The sequence below is a fragment of the Schistocerca nitens genome, chromosome 4 (assembly GCF_023898315.1).
Source record: "Schistocerca nitens isolate TAMUIC-IGC-003100 chromosome 4, iqSchNite1.1, whole genome shotgun sequence".
Classification (NCBI taxonomy): Eukaryota; Metazoa; Arthropoda; class Insecta; order Orthoptera; family Acrididae; genus Schistocerca; species Schistocerca nitens.
In genome coordinates this window covers 511,525,224-511,541,854 of record NC_064617.1, presented here as the reverse complement: position 1 = coordinate 511,541,854, position 16,631 = coordinate 511,525,224, and the positions used below count along the sequence as shown (strand labels likewise).

General features: G+C 43.1%; 1 non-coding gene across 1 annotated transcript; it reads left to right on the top strand.

Annotated features, from left to right (window-relative positions):
- The first annotated feature begins 13,372 nt into the window (after positions 1 to 13,372).
- Positions 13,373 to 13,491, top strand: LOC126254039 (5S ribosomal RNA). Its single transcript, XR_007546032.1, has one exon. It is a non-coding gene; the product is annotated as a 5S ribosomal RNA (ribosomal RNA).
- Positions 13,492 to 16,631: the final 3,140 nt, after the last annotated feature.

Below are 16,631 nucleotides of genomic sequence, written 5' to 3'. Positions count from 1 at the left end.
ATTATTCTGCACTAATTATTTTTCATTATTTCTATTCTGTCCGCCAGTGTATTTTAAAAGAAGACAGAGACTTTGTGGCCGACAAGTGTCTTTAAACGTATGCTAAGGACTTGAGGCCATTTAGCCATATAGACTTTCTAAGTTCAAGAAAAAGTTGACTGAAATAGGAAAAAATAAGGCTTTGTACGTATTGCTAACTACGTTCTGGTGGTATGCAACGGAGTGCGAAAAACTTTTAGTATGAAACAAAAGTTTCTTCTTTCAAACATGTAGTTCTTAGATTAATATAATACGAAAAACGCATTTCGTGTTTGCTAAAATGCATTTGGGGAATTTATAATGATCTATTTTGGCCACTTAGAATAAATTCAGCGAACCCGAATACACATCCAGGATGAAGTAATTGAAATTAGTATAACTGGGGTCATATTTGGCTGGAGCACAATAAGTTTATAGTAAAACCTTACTTTAGTTGGTGGTGCAGTAGAATGGATATCTTACTGTTCTCAGATGGAAAGGATCTCCACTTGCAAATATAGTTCTGCTTACTACAAAAAATATGCATTAGAGGTGACCTGATGATGCTAATTGAGAACAGACAGTACTATTCGAAAGAGGATGAAGTAGCAGAGAAAACCGTCCATGTCCAAATAAATAAACCTGAAATACGCTGATAAGGGGACAAGTATCAGTAGCCTACAAAGGTCCAAAATGAATATACAGAGTGTCCCAAAAATATGTACACTCTTTGAAACTGAACATCTCTTTAATGAAAGGGTTTAGAAATGCCATTTTAGAGGTGTAAATCTTCAAACTGGTGCCCGTCCATCGCAATACACCGTCGACAACGACTTACGACTGAGCGACATGCCAACTTCATTGTTTCCAACGAAATAGCATCACAGGCTTGCTTAATTTGCTCTTTAAGATCATCCAGTGTCTGTGGTTTCGCAGCTTAAACTATGTTCTTGAGAATACTCCACAGAAACAAGTCTAGAGGAGTTAAATCTGGAGATCGAACGGGATACTGCACACTCCCTCTTCGTCCTGTCCATCTGGCACAGAATGTACGATTGAGGAATGCCCTCACATCCAGGTAAAAGTGATGTGGCGCCCCATCCTGTTTAAAGTAATAATCTTCATTTACAAACACAACATTTCAAGTACGAGACGCCCGTGACAGTGTTGTCAAAGAAGATTAATCCTCTAGAAGACAGACCACACCAGACTGTTACTCCTGATAGATTAATATGCCTTTGCTCGGTTACCTATGGATTCTCCCTGGCACAGTGCACGCAATTATGGCGGTTAATTGTTCCATCAATTTTAAACGTCGCTTCATCTGACCAAAGAAATCGATCTTTGAAACGTTTCTCTTCTTCGCATCTGTTAATGAACCACTCACAAAATTCGCTTCGCCTACCAGGATCATCTTCGTTAATATCATGGAGAGGTCTTGGAATGTAAGGCTTAAAGTTCTGAGAACGCATAATTCTATGAATACTGCTCCTGCAGATCCTAGTCCCACGAGAGCATTGCCTCACAGATTTCTTCGGGGATCGTATGCGTGGATTACTGCAGCAACACTCTCATTGTCTGTTGAACGTCTATTTCGTCCGCTATGCCCCTTCTTCATATCGAGCACCGTTCCTTCGACTTCAAACTTATCTCTGATTCTTGTAATTGTTACGCATGGTGGTGGTGGTGTTCTAAATCCAACTCTCCAACGTCGACGTACCGCACTCACATTCTCTGTTTTCCAGTAACACGTTACGACCCATTTCCGTTGTTCTAACGATAACGCCATGTTTGCTGACAATCGTGAAACAAAAAAAAAGCGTAGTTATGTTTTTCACCGCCTTCTAAGTTATTAAAAATAAAAATTGTATTTCTGTCTCCTGTAAGGGGAGGTTAACTATCTTTTGGTTAAAAAAATCATTTTTTTTAAAAAAATTGCATTTTTGGATCCATGAAAGTGTTTAGAATCCACCCCTGAAACGGTTTTTCCGAATACAGAACGGAAATGTTTGTTATTCACGGTTGAACAAAAAAAATGCACCTGCCTCACGCACCAGTTTTTTTTTCTTTCGGAGGACGAGCTATTGTACCGGTGCTTGGGAGGAAACACACAAAATTCAAATGAAAGTGTCAACGCGTGTGTTTGGAAGTTAGCCCCCAAGCACTTGCATTCTGTTGTGAAGACTGAGATTGCGACTTTCCTGGCAGTGAGCACTTCAGCGAAGGGTATTCAGCAATTCTGAAGACCATGACAACGATGGACGTCACCCTGGGACTCTATTCGACACAGTTCGCCAAGCATTCGGACGACCGCCGGATTCAAACGGCCGAAAACCGCTTCTCGCCGGCCGTATGAGCGGCTCTGGAGCAGCGCAGGATGGCCCAGATCGAGCAGGACGCCCTCTATGAGGAAGAGGAAGGACTAGTTTATGGACCCGGAATAGCAGATTGAACGTAAGTTGCATAATATTGCATTTATATGTAGTCAAAACTTGAACTTTTTTATCGCGCGGCATGGTAACTTCAAATTTACTGAACCGATTGGCATGATTCTTTGTTTCCGACGAAGCTAACTAAATTGTCTAGGAGTTGTACCAATTTTATTCCGATCCATCAACTATAAATATTTTTACTTGACCGACGAAATCGAAAAATCGATGAAAAAACCCTATTTTTTCAAATGGTCGCCATTTTGTTTCCTATGGTCCAGATAACTTAAGAGAGGTAAAATTCCCAAAGAATCTTATATACTTCGCTAACGTCAACTCAATTTTGATTTCAGACGAGCCGGCTGACCTGTGACATACCTCGAGTATAGCTCTACATAGAAATTCTGTTTCGTTCTGACGGCACTTCTATCTTTGCTCTTCGACATTTCCAGTCAAAAAAATTCCAGTTTGTAGAGGAAATATCAGTAAACATTTTGACCAAATTTTAAGTTGATATCTATAACACATCCCGAGAAAAAAATTCTCAAAGAACGTCCTTTTTTCGGGCCAAAGATAGAAACCTCCCCTTAAGTAAAGAGATATTCTGTTTCTAAGAGTGTATCCATTATTTTGGGACACCCTGTGTATTTCACTGAGCTTCGTCTTGTGATAGTCGAGAAAAAAGACCTTTTTATCAACTTCAGAACCCTGCTTATAACGCTACTGTGAAGGCGTACAGAATAAACTGCCAGTAAAGTAGCGCAGCTGAAAGACGGGCAGGCAGGCGAGATTCGTTTAGCCTGCTTAGCTTGGACGTAGCAAGGCTTGGATGGGAGTAAGGCAAGCTGCCCGTTCTGTAACAATGTCCGGCAGCTAGTCTGCCTGGCTAACAGGCCAGCAGGGGCATGTTAAAAGCGTAACGCGTACACCTCTGGCTTATGCGCATCACGCCACTGCCTTTGGAGGGTCACGTGACACCACAGCACCAGTATTACACAGCCTACTGCGCTCAAAAGCGACCAGTATGCCATTTTAACAGAGTGATTAATATTTTGACTGTTGTTCTTAGAGTGTAGAGTGGCTTGCGCAAGGTGTGAATTCATCCTGACAGATCTAGAGTAACACAGTTGACTACAGAGTCCACCAGAAAAATGTATACACACTTTAAGGAAAGAAAAGTATTACTTGTTTGTTTATTTTACATTTAATAATTAATCACACATGCAGTAAAACCTTCAGTTTAGTAAGTGGTTACTTTAAATTGTTATTTATTTATTTATTTACACGTCAACTTCCGTAGGACCAAATTGAGAAGGAAATCTTCAAGGTCAAGGAACAGGTGAGTACATGAAATTACAACATAAAAGCAATAACAGATAAAAAAATGTTCATGACCCCGAAAAAAGTCAACCCGTAAGTTTAACTAAACCCAATCAAAATAATACAACAAGAATCAGCTTAATTTTTGAAGGAACTCTTCGACAGAGTAGGAGTGACCCATAAGGAAACTCTTCAGTTTCGATTTGAAGGTGGGTGAATTACTGCTAAGCTTTTTAAAATCGAGTGGCAGCTTATTGAAAATGAATGCAGCAGTATACTGCACACCTTTCTGCACAAGAGTTAAGGAAGTCCGATCCAAATGCAGGTTTGATTTCTGTCGAGTATTAACTGAGTGAAAGCTGCTTACTCTTGGGAATTAGGTAATATCGTTAACAAGAAATGACACTAAGGAATATATATTGAGAGGCCACGTCAAAATACCCCGACTCGTGAACAGGGTTCGACAAGAGGTTCGTGAACTTACACCACTTATTGCCCCAATCGCACGTTTCTGAGCCAAAAATATCCTTTTAGGCAGGGAAGAGTTACCACAAAATATAATACCATACGACATAAGAGAATGAAAATAAGAAAAGCAGACTAATTTTCGTGTCGAACGATCACTCACTTCGGATACAGTTCGAATAGTAAAAATGGCAACATTACGTCTTTGAACATGACCGTGAACATGGGCTTTCCACGACAGTGCCCTATCCATCTGAACACCTAAAAATTTGAACTGTTCTGTTTCACTAATTATAGGCCCATTCTGTGAAATTAAAACTTCGGGTTTCGTTGAATTAGGTGTTAGAAACTGTAAAAACGTAGTCTTACTGTGATTTAGTGTTAGTTTTTATTTTCTAAAAGTCATGAATTTAGGTCATGAACTGCACTATTTGAAATCGAGCCTGTTTTGCACACAACATCATTTACTACCAAGGTAGTGTCATAAGCAAATGGAAATATTTTAAAGTTACCCATAATACTAAAGGGCATATCATTTATGGCCGAGCAGTTCTAGGCGCTACAGTCTGGAACCGCGAGACCGCTACTGTCGCAGGTTTGAATCCTGCCTTGGGAATGAATGTTTGTGATGTCCATAGGTTAGTTAGGTTTAAGTAGTTCTTAGTTCTTGGGGACTGATGCTCTCAGAAGTCCGATAGTGCTCAGAGCCATTTGAACTATATCATTTGTATTAATAAAGAACTGGGATGGCCCCAACACTGACTCCTGGGGCAACCCCCACTTGACTGTACTTCACTCAGACCCCACATCATAGCCATTCTCAACAATGTGAATAATGACCTTTTGCTGTCTGTTGCTAAAGTAAGAGGTGAACCAATTGTGAGCTACTCCCCGTATTCTGTAGTGGTCCAACTTCTGGAGCATTATTTTGTCATCAACACAGTCAACCCCTTATTTAAATAAAAAAAATATGCCTGGCGTTCGAAACCTTTTGTTTAACCCATCCAGTACCTCACAGAGAAAAGAGAATATAGCATTTTCAGTTGTTAAACGACTTCTAAAGCCGAGCTGCACATTTGATAACAAATCCTGTGATACAAAATGATCAATTATCCTTACATACATTGCATTTTCAATAACGTTAGCTAACACTGATGGCGTATAAATAGGTCTAAAGTTATCTACATTATCCTTTTCTCCCTTTTTATAAATCGGCTTTACCACTGAGTATTCTAATCGTTCAGGAAACTGACCATTCCTAAAGGAAAAATTACAAATATGGCTAAATACAGGGCTAACATGTGTTGTATAGTACTCTAATATTCTGCTAGGCACTGAATCATAACCATAAGAGTCCTTAATCTTCAGTGATTTAATTATCGGCTCAATCTCCCGCTTGTCTGTATCACAGAGGAGTATTTCAGACATCAATCTCGGAAAGTCATTTGCCTAAATTTTTATTTAATTCACTAGCAATGCTCAGAAAATGATATCAATAACAGAAATATTTTTACTACGAACTAATTTTATGTCGTCGACCTAGTCTGCTGACCAGGCATTTCACTCACAACTGACCATATCATTTTAATTTTATCCAGTGAATTAGCTATTCTATTTGCATACCACATACTCTTTGCCTTCCTAATAAAATTTTAAGCACTTAACAGTACTGTTTGTAATGGGATACTGTAGCTTGATTGTGACTACTTCTAACATTTTTATATAATTCCCACTTTGTTATACATGATATCCTTATCTCACTAATCATCCACTGAGTCTACGTTTTACTGCTAGTACAACGTTTAGAACGTTCTAATGTAAAGCAACTCTCAAGGAGTATGAGAAATGTGGTAAGGAAAGCTTTGTATTTGTCATTATGTTATAGGCGCTATAAACATCCTGCCACTCTTGTTCCTTGACGAGTTTTACAAAAATTCTCTATTGCTGTCTGATTAACATTTCTATATAGTTTCTAATTGTATATGACCTTTGTTTGAGGACAAAGCCCTTTTAGTGTTAAAATTTGTCCATCATGGTCTGATAGGCCATTCACCCTTTTACTAACAGAATGCCCATCTAGTAGTGAAGAATGAATACAAATATTGTCTGTGGCAGTGCTACTGTTTCCCTACTCCCTAGTTGAAAAAAAAAAAACGCAGTCTGCATCAGATCATATGAATTTAGGAGACCTACCAACATCCTTTTTGTTGCACCATCATATAAAAAATTTATATTGATGTCACCACATATAACTAATTGAATGAAGGACCCTCCCTAGCTTGAGTAGAAATGCTCCGAATTCAGTTACTGGACCTGTACACAACAACAATTAGAAGTTTAGTTTCACTAAATTTAACTGACCCTACTCAACATTCAAATATCGGCTCAGTTCAGTGCCGTGATACGTCAATGGACTCAAATGGAATATTGATGTTTACGTAAATAGCCTCTCCCCCACCACAGAAGAAACTCATTGAAAAACATCCACCTAATCTGTATGCTGCTAAAGGAAGCCCTTAAACTGTCATATTATTTAAGACATAGCAATAACTTCAGAATCAACATCTACAAACAGTTCACCAACTTCACTAACCTCTTATATTTTGATGAAATATGCTAATTACTTCTCTGCCTTAAAAAATGACGTCCTGTGAAGGTGAGCCCTTAGTTAGAGGGACATCCTTCAAGCAGTTATACCTGTCAGCTGACTTCAATGTAAAAAAGGTGCAGCTCTAACACCAACTACTACAGGAATGTCTTCATGAGTGATCCCACCACCACCCACTACACTGTCACCTATAAGCTTTGCCAGCCTCCACTCTATTGAGGTGCAGGCCATTCCTAGTGAAACCCTATCTACTGGTAGACTCAGCTGGTACCATCGAAATGTGACCCATGCCCTCTGCCATCAGCGCCCTCCCCAGCCCCATGTTAACACGCCTAAGAGCCGATTTAAGATGAGCCGGATCATGACGCTGAAACAGTTGCACAAGATGCACGTTAATGCCACCAATTTGGGTAGATATCTTTACCAGGTCACCACCTACATCATATTCTACCTCCCTATCAAGACTGTTCCCTGCTCCAACCACTAACACTACCTGATTCTCCTTCGTAAAAATCCTACGTAACTCCCCTATGCTGTCAGTCACCTGAGCCAACCCTGCACTAGGCTTCACAGTGATGGTGGCTCTGAGCACTATGGGACTCAACTGCTGAGGTCATTAGTCCCCTAGAACTTAGAACTAGTTAAACCTAACTAACCTAAGGACATCACAAACATCCATGCCCGAGGCAGGATTCGAACCTGCGACCGTAGCGGTCTTGCGGTTCCAGACTGCAGCGCCTTTAACCGCACGGCCACTTCGGCCGGCACAGTGATGGTGACCTGGTACTCACTCCCCAACACTTTCTGCAACTCCTGAGCCACACTTCTACCGTGCGAACTACCTAGCAGCAGAAACTTCTTTTCTCTGTTAGACTTTGCGACTGACCTAGGCCTCCTAACTGCTGAGGACTGCTGCATGTTCTCTACATCTACTGCTACAAGAGGCTCGTCTTCACTCTGACAGTTGGTCTAATCTATTGGATATACGCAAAGCGTAACTGTCTGAATACCTCCTCCTCCTAGCTTCCTTCTCGCCAACTGCCAGTTCTCATTCCCCATCACCCTTCACCCTCCTCAACCTATCTAGTTTGTGCGTTGTAACTTCACCTGAAGGGCACAGATTTTACGCTCTGCTCCTCTAACAACTTATTTCTACTACAGATTCTGTACTCCCAGGATAGGATCTCACTGGAATGCCTACTGGCTTCCCCACAGCATTCTCTCTCCCCCCCCCCCACTCCCCCCCCCCCCAATGAAAATACTTTGAACAAATCCCGCACCGTAACCCACTACTCACAAACCTACGACAGAGGCCACACTTCTCACTCATGATAAAATTTTACAGTTACTGAGAAAAATTATACGTCTACGTTACATAAGTTCAGTTACACCAGTAGAACTATTTATAGAACTAACAATAGCGGTCTCGAAATTCTCTCTGTACTAAAAATGCAACTACTTGTATTAATACTACTACACCACAACTAACACCAATACCAACAAAACTTCACAAGATTAGTAGCTAAAACCGAAAATTCAAGCGGCTACTGGAACGCTCAAAGAAGTTAAAACACTGAATGAAAATTTTACTGAAATATTTCACTAGACATAATGAGAAAAGTCAGTTGAAAACTAAAGCACAGAAAACTCTAAAAAACACAGTTTATTAAATCGTCATTTCGCAGCAAACAGCTCGAAAGACCGCCGAAAACTATTAAATTTGATAACTGTATAACCGTGCAAAAATAACTGTCAGTACTTAGTTTTCTAACTGCTACAGTTGCAACTACACGCCGCAAAATGTAAACACTCTACTGAGGCGTGAGGCTTGGACGAACGACGTAAGCACACTCACGAATAACAGACTGAAATTAATGAAAATCCACTAATAATTACTTTTACAGCAAATATTAACACAAATAAACTTTAAAATAAGTAACTGAAGACTAAAACTTTATGAAATATTGACGAGCAATTTCAAAAGCAGTCCAGCACAAGTGACGCCAAAATGTTCACCGTTGGCGGCTATACACATAACAGAATACCGAGCTGTCGCCGCAAGTACGTCAGTCAGTGTTACAGTGGAGATCATTGCACATGTCGCTGTAGTCTCTTGGCGAAGTTCCTCCAGCGTGCGTGGCTTACGTCGATAGACGTTATCTTCACAGTTCCCCATAAGTAAAAGTCCATAGGTGTTAAATTTGGCGACAGTGGAGGGAACTCAATAGGCCTTCTTCGTCCTATCCAATGCCCCAGAAAATTGTCATCCAGGATAGCCCATACGGCTAGGTGGTAGTGTGGTGGCGCCCCGTCCTGTTGGTGGGTCTCTTCATCAACTCCATAACGGGCACGTATACCTGGCAAAATTGATTTGCGTAACATTTCCAGGCACACTTCTCCAGTGGCAGTAGCATCAAAGAAAGAGGGTGCTACTAAGCCCCTGGATGCTAATCCGCACCACACGTGAACCCCTGGTAGATTGACGGTTCCATTAGTTTTAAATTGGGCCTCGTCACTCCACACTACCTTCGTCACAAATCGTTCGTCATCTGTTGCCATTTGCTGATACCATTCGCACAATTGCATTCGGCGATCAGGATTGTCATCATTAATCGTGTGCTGTAATCGTGGAATGTAAACTTTTGCACTGACGTTGCACTTCAACGGCATTATCAAGCTTGAAAAACCACTTCACAGTACATTTCGTTGCACGAATATCAAGCGTGCTCCAGCCGTCTAGTTTTCTCAATACCAAGATGAAAATACTAACACTGTTGAGCCCAGGACCATACTAGAACACACTCGTAACTCAAATCGAACGACAATATACACTCCTGGAAATGGAAAAAAGAACACATTGACACCGGTGTGTCAGACCCACCATACTTGCTCCGGACACTGCGAGAGGGCTGTACAAGCAATGATCACACGCACGGCACAGCGGACACACCAGGAACCGCGGTGTTGGCCGTCGAATGGCGCTAGCTGCGCAGCATTTGTGCACCGCCGCCGTCAGTGTCAGCCAGTTTGCCGTGGCATACGGAGCTCCATCGCAGTCTTTAACACTGGTAGCATGCCGCGACAGCGTGGACGTGAACCGTATGTGCAGTTGACGGACTTCGAGCGAGGGCGTATAGTGGGCATGCGGGAGGACGGGTGGACGTACCGCCGAATTGCTCAACACGTGGGGCGTGAGGTCTCCACAGTACATCGATGTTGTCGCCAGTGGTCGGCGGAAGGTGCACGTGCCCGTCGACCTGGGACCGGACCGCAGCGACGCACGGATGCACGCCAAGACCGTAGGATCCTACACAGTGCCGTAGGGGACCGCACCGCCACTTCCCAGCAAATTAGGGACACTGTTGCTCCTGGGGTATCGGCGAGGACCATTCGCAACCGTCTCGATGAAGCTGGGCTACGGTCCCGCACACCGTTAGGCCGTCTTCCGCTCACGCCCCAACATCGTGCAGCCCGCCTCCAGTGGTGTCGCGACAGGCGTGAATGGAGGGACGAATGGAGACGTGTCGTCTTCAGCGATGAGAGTCGCTTCTGCCTTGGTGCCAATGATGGTCGTATGCGTGTTTGGCGCCGTGCAGGTGAGCGCCACAATCAGGACTGCATACGACCGAGGCACACAGGGCCAACACCCGGCATCATGGTGTGGGGAGCGATCTCCTACACTGGCCGTACACCACTGGTGATCGTCGAGGGGACACCGAATAGTGCACGGTACATCCAAACCGTCATCGAACCCATCGTTCTACCATTCCTAGACCGGCAAGGGAACTTGCTGTTCCAACAGGACAATGCACGTCCGCATGTATCCCGTGCCACCCAACGTGCTCTAGAAGGTGTAAGTCAACTACCCTGGCCAGCAAGATCTCCGGATCTGTCCCCCATTGAGCATGTTTGGGACTGGATGAAGCGTCGTCTCACGCGGTCTGCACGTCCAGCACGAACGCTGGTCCAACTGAGGCGCCAGGTGGAAATGGCATGGCAAGCCGTTCCACAGGACTACATCCAGCATCTCTACGATCGTCTCCATGGGAGAATAGCAGCCTGCATTGCTGCGAAAGGTGGATATACACTGTACTAGTGCCGACATTGTGCATGCTCTGTTGCCTGTGTCTATGTGCCTGTGGTTCTGTCAGTGTGATCATGTGATGTATCTGACCCCAGGAATGTGTCAATAAAGTTTCCCCTTCCTGGGACAATGAATTCACGGTGTTCTTATTTCAATTTCCAGGAGTGTAGATATCTCGATAGAGCCTGACAAACAGTGTACACATTTTTCTGGCGGACTCTGTATACAGCTATTTTTGATAGCAACATTCCCAGTAAAATCCAGGCTGTGCTTAGAGAGAAAGCGAATTATTCGAAGTTTGTTACTGTTTGGTAGATCGGTTGCTACTGCGTGGCTGGAGACCGCACGCAGCTGCCTGCATGAGGCGGCTAATTGAAGGGCTGTCCCTGCGCCGAAGCGACGCCATTTGCACGCTGTTTATGCGGTTCCCCTGTATGGGCTGCCGAAAAACGCCCCGGCGCAACGGTTTTTGGGCCCAGCGCCGGCATGGCGCGTCGCGGCACGCCGGGGCGTAAACTGCTTGGCCGGGCGCGGCTCGCCTTTTGTTCGGCCCGCATATTCCCGCCAAATCCCCTGGCCGGCATCCTGAATGGCGGTTGTAGCGTTATCCAGTTTTATCTGTGCGCAGCACGGCTCGGTTCACATTCCTGTATTTAGACTGGGGGTAGTCCGATAAACTGCTGGCGGAAAAATCAGCCCTCCACCCGATACCGCGGTGCGAAAATTAACAGGCTGGCTAAAGGGTCGTTACATCGCGCGCCAACTGTTTTACAAGAGTGAACTCCAGTACAGCCCGATACATGTTCTCAGCAACATGAACAGAGTCACGTAATTACTGCTAGCAGATTCATTATTGATTCTATTCACATCTCCTCTCTTTTACACGCAGGGTGATCCACTACTATATATCCATATTTTTCTTTAAATATTATTAACTCATTAAAAATATTACTTTGTTACTTTCAATTCTGTTACGTACTATTGTCCTTGCCATTTCATATTTTCACATCGGCACCAGCATTTGCCGTCGGAATGCAACGTTCATGACAGACAGTGGCAATTTATCATTTCGTACCCGCTCACACTCTTCCCTGACGACTGTTCTAATGTGTCCATGTCATGCGATTTTCTATCAGACACTTTCTCTTCCAAATATCCACAGAAGAAAAAGTCTGGACTTCTCGATGGCTACTCAACATTTCCGCGACGTCTAATAACGCAGCATGGAATGGCACTGTAAAGCCATTCTCATGAAATCAGCGCAAAATGGAGAGGTGCCTCACAGTGCATGAAGGGCACATTGTCCACACCGTCCCAGGTTAAAGCAATGGGACGAACAAAAGGTTTTAGCATATGCACATACCACTGTGCATTCATTGTTTTAAAAAGAATGTAAGGGCCGATAAGAGTACCATTATGTATACCACACTACACAGTCAGTGAAGGACGTGACGGCAATTTTTCAATCCTAACTCCAGGACTGTCGTTACTAGGACTCCAGTAATGGCTGTTATGGCGATTTATGGTTCAAATGGCTCTGAGCACTATGGTACTTAACATCTGAGGTCATCAGTCCCCTAGAACTTAGAATTACTAAACCTAACTTACCTAAGGACATCACACACATCCATGCTCGAGGCAGGATCCAAACCTGCGACCGTAGCGGTGGCGCGGTTCCAGACTGAAGCGCCTAGAACCGCTCGGCCACTCCGACCGGTGGCGATTTATGAACCCACCCACATGGAACACCACTTCGCCTGACCGCAAAATGCTCCTCAGGATATTGGTCGTTCTTTCATCCATTTTAATCTTGATGCATGAGACGACATCCTGACATCGCACTCTTCCAGTGACAGTGCTTGGACAATGTGTGGTTTGGACGGTCTCCAGACGATCTCCTTCATTATCCGTTGGACCCAACTATATCATAAACCAGTTTCCCTCTGATATTGTCTCAGGGACTTAGTTGGGCCTTACGCAAACGCCACAGCAGCGATCGCCGTTGTCTCTTCAGTAGCAACCGTCTTTGGCAGCCCAGCACTACTTTGATGAGTAACAGAACCTGTATGCAACAAATTCACATGCAGTCTCTTTATTGTTTTCACATGCAGAGTCGCGTGTCTTCCCCTCTCCCATTTCCAGCATCCTTGTACCACAACAAGCGACTGCCATACTTCCACCCTAACTGCAATCCGAGATCAGTCAGAAATCTGCAGTCTCTACGCCATCTTCATTTAATTCTTGGTTAGACCTGCAACAAACAGCAAATAGTAACGATTACATAATGTTATAGAATAGGCATAATTTAATCGCAGAGTGATCGATTTTACATCGTTTATGATAAAATAGCAGTAAAATAAAAATTTGGATGTAACAATAGATCACCCAATATATATATATATATATATATATATATATATATATATATATATATATATATATATATATGCCAACGGCCATACCATGATGAATACACCGTTTCTCGTCTGATCACCGAAGTTAAGCATCATCGGGCCCGGTTAGTACTTGGATGGGTAGCCGCCTGGGAAACCCGGCTGCTGTTGGCTCCCTTCCTTTTTCTTCCCCCATGAACCATGGACCTTGCCGTTGGTGGGGAGGCTTGCGTGCCTCAGCGATACAGATGGCCGTACCGTAGGTGCAACCACAACGGAGGGGTATCTGTTGAGAGGCCAGACAAACGTGTGGTTCCTGAAGAGGGGCAGCAGCCTTTTCAGTAGTTGCAGGGGCAACAGTCTGGATGATTGACTGATCTGGCCTTGTAACATTAACCAAAACGGCCTTGCTGTGCTGGTACTGCGAACGGCTGAAAGCAAGGGGAAACTACAGCCGTAATTGTTCCCGAGGACATGCAGCTTTACTGTATGATTAAATGATGATGGCGTCCTCTTGGGGAAATATTCCGGAGGTAAAACAGTCCCCCATTTGGATCTCCAGGCGGGGACTACTCAAGAGGACGTCGTTATCAGGAGAAAGAAAACTGGCATTCTACGGATCGGAGCGTGGAATGTCAGATCCCTTAATCGGGCAGGTAGGTTAGAAAATTTAAAAAGGGAAATGGATAGGTTAAAGTTAGATATAGTGGGAATTAGTGAAGTTCGGTGGCAGGAGGAACAAGACTTTTGGTCAGGTGATTACAGGGTTATAAATACAAAATCAAATAGGGGTAATGCAGGAGTAGGTTTAATAATGAATAAAAAAAATAGGAGTGCGGGTTAGCTACTACAAACAGCATAGTGAACGCATTATTGTGGCCAAGATAGACACAAAGCCCATGCCTACTACAGTAGTACAAGTTTATAGGCCAACTAGCTCTGCAGATGATGAAGAAATTGATGAAATGTATGACGAGATAAAAGAAATTATTCAGGTAGTGAAGGGAGACGAAAATTTAATAGTCATGGGTGACTGGAATTCGAGTGTAGGAAAAGGGAGAGAAGGAAACATAGTAGGTGAATATGGATTGAGGGGAAGAAATGGAAGAGGAAGCCGCCTTGTAGAATTTTGCACAGAGCATAACTTAATCATAGCTAACACTTGGTTCAAGAATCATAAAAGAAGGTTGTATACCTGGAAGAATCCTGGAGATACTAAAAGGTGTCAGATAGATTATATAATGGTAAGACAGATTTAGGAACCAGGTTTTAAATTGTAAGACATTTCCAGCGGCAGATGTGGATTCTGACCACAATCTATTGGCTATGAACTGCAGATTGAAACTGAAGAAACTGCAAAAAGGTGTGAATTTAAGGAGATGGGACCTGGATAAACTGAAAGAACCAGAGGTTGTAGAGAGTTTCAGGGAGAGCATAAGGGAACAATTGACAGGAATGGGGGAAAGAAATACAGTAGAAGAAGAATGGGTAGCTCTGAGGGATGAAGTAGTGAAGGCAGCAGAGGATCAAGTAGGTAAAAAGACGAGGGCTAATAGAAATCCTTGGGTAACAGAAGAAATATTGAATTTAATTGATGAAAGGAGAAAATATAAAAATGCAGTAAATGAAGCAGGCAAAAAGGAATACAAACGTCTCATAAATGAGATCGACAGGAAGTGCAAAATGGCTAAGCGGGGATGGCTAGAGGACAAATGTAAGGATGTAGAGGCTTGTCTGACTAGGGGTAAGATAGATACTGCCTACAGGAAAATTAAAGAGACTTTGGAGAGAAGAGAACCACTTGTATGAATTTCAAGAGCTCAGATGGCAACCCAGTTCCAAGCAAAGAAGGGAAGGCAGAAAGGTGCAAGGAGTACATAGAGGGTTTATAAAAGGGCGATGAACTTGAGGACAATATTATGGAAATGGAAGAGGATGTAGATGAAGATGAAATGGGAGATAAGACACTACGCGAAGAGTTTGACAGAGCACTGAAAGACCTGAGTCGAAACAAGGCCCTGGGAGTAGACAACATTCCGTTAGAACTACTGATGGCCTTGGGAGAGCCAGTCATGACAAAACTCTACCATCTGGTGAGCAAGATGTATGAGACAGGCGAAATACCCACAGACTTCAAGAAGAATATAGTAATTCCAATCCCAAAGAAAGCAGGTGTTGATAGATGTGAAAATTACCGAACTATCAGTTTAATAAGTCACAGCTGCAAAATACTAACGCGAATTCTTTACAGACGAATGGAAAAACTGGTAGAAGCGGACCTCGGGGAAGATCAGTTTGGATTCCGTAGAAATGTTGGAACACGTGAGGCAATACTAACCTTACGACTTATCTTAGAAGAAAGATTAAGAAAAGGCAAACCTACGTTTCTAGCATTTGTAGACTTAGAGAAAGCTTTTGACAACGTTAACTGGAGCCGGCCGAAGTGGCCGTGCGGTTAAAGGCGCTGCAGTCTGGAACCGCAAGACCGCTACGGTCGCAGGTTCGAATCCTGCCTCGGGCATGGATGTTTGTGATGTCCTTAGGTTAGTTAGGTTTAACTAGTTCTAAGTTCTAGGGGACTAATGACCTCAGCAGTTGAGTCCCATAGTGCTCAGAGCCATTTGAACGTTAACTGGAATACTCTCTTTCAAATTATGAAGGTGGCAGGGGTGAAATACAAGGAGCGAAAGGCTGTTTACAATTTGTACAGAAACCAGATGGCAGTTATAAGAGTCGAGGGGCATGAAAGGGAAGCAGTGGTAGGGAAAGGAGTGAGACAGGGCTGTAGCCTCTCCCCGATGTTATTCAGTCTGTATATTGAGCAAGCAGTAAAGGAAACAAAAGAAAAATTCGGAGTAGGTATTAAAATTCATGGAGAAGAAGTAAAAACTTTGAGGTTCGCCGATGACATTGTAATTCTGTCAGAGACAGCAAAGGACTTGGAAGAGCAGTTCAACGTAATGGACAGTGTCTTGAAAGGAGGATATAAGATGAACATCAACAAAAGCAAAACGAAGATAATGAAATGTAGTCAAATTAAATCGGGTGATGCTGAGGGGATTAGATTAGGAAATGAGACACTTAAAGTAGTAAAGGAGTTTCGCTATTTAGGGAGTAAAATAACTGATGATGGTCGAAGTAGAGAGAGGATATAAAATGTAGACTGGCAATGGCAAGGAAATTGTTTCTGAAGAAGAGAAATTTGTTAACATCGAGTATAGATTTAAGTGTCAGGAAGTCGTTTCTGAAAGTATTTGTATGGAGTGTAGCCATGTATGGAAGTGAAACAAGGATGATAAATAGTTTGGACAAGA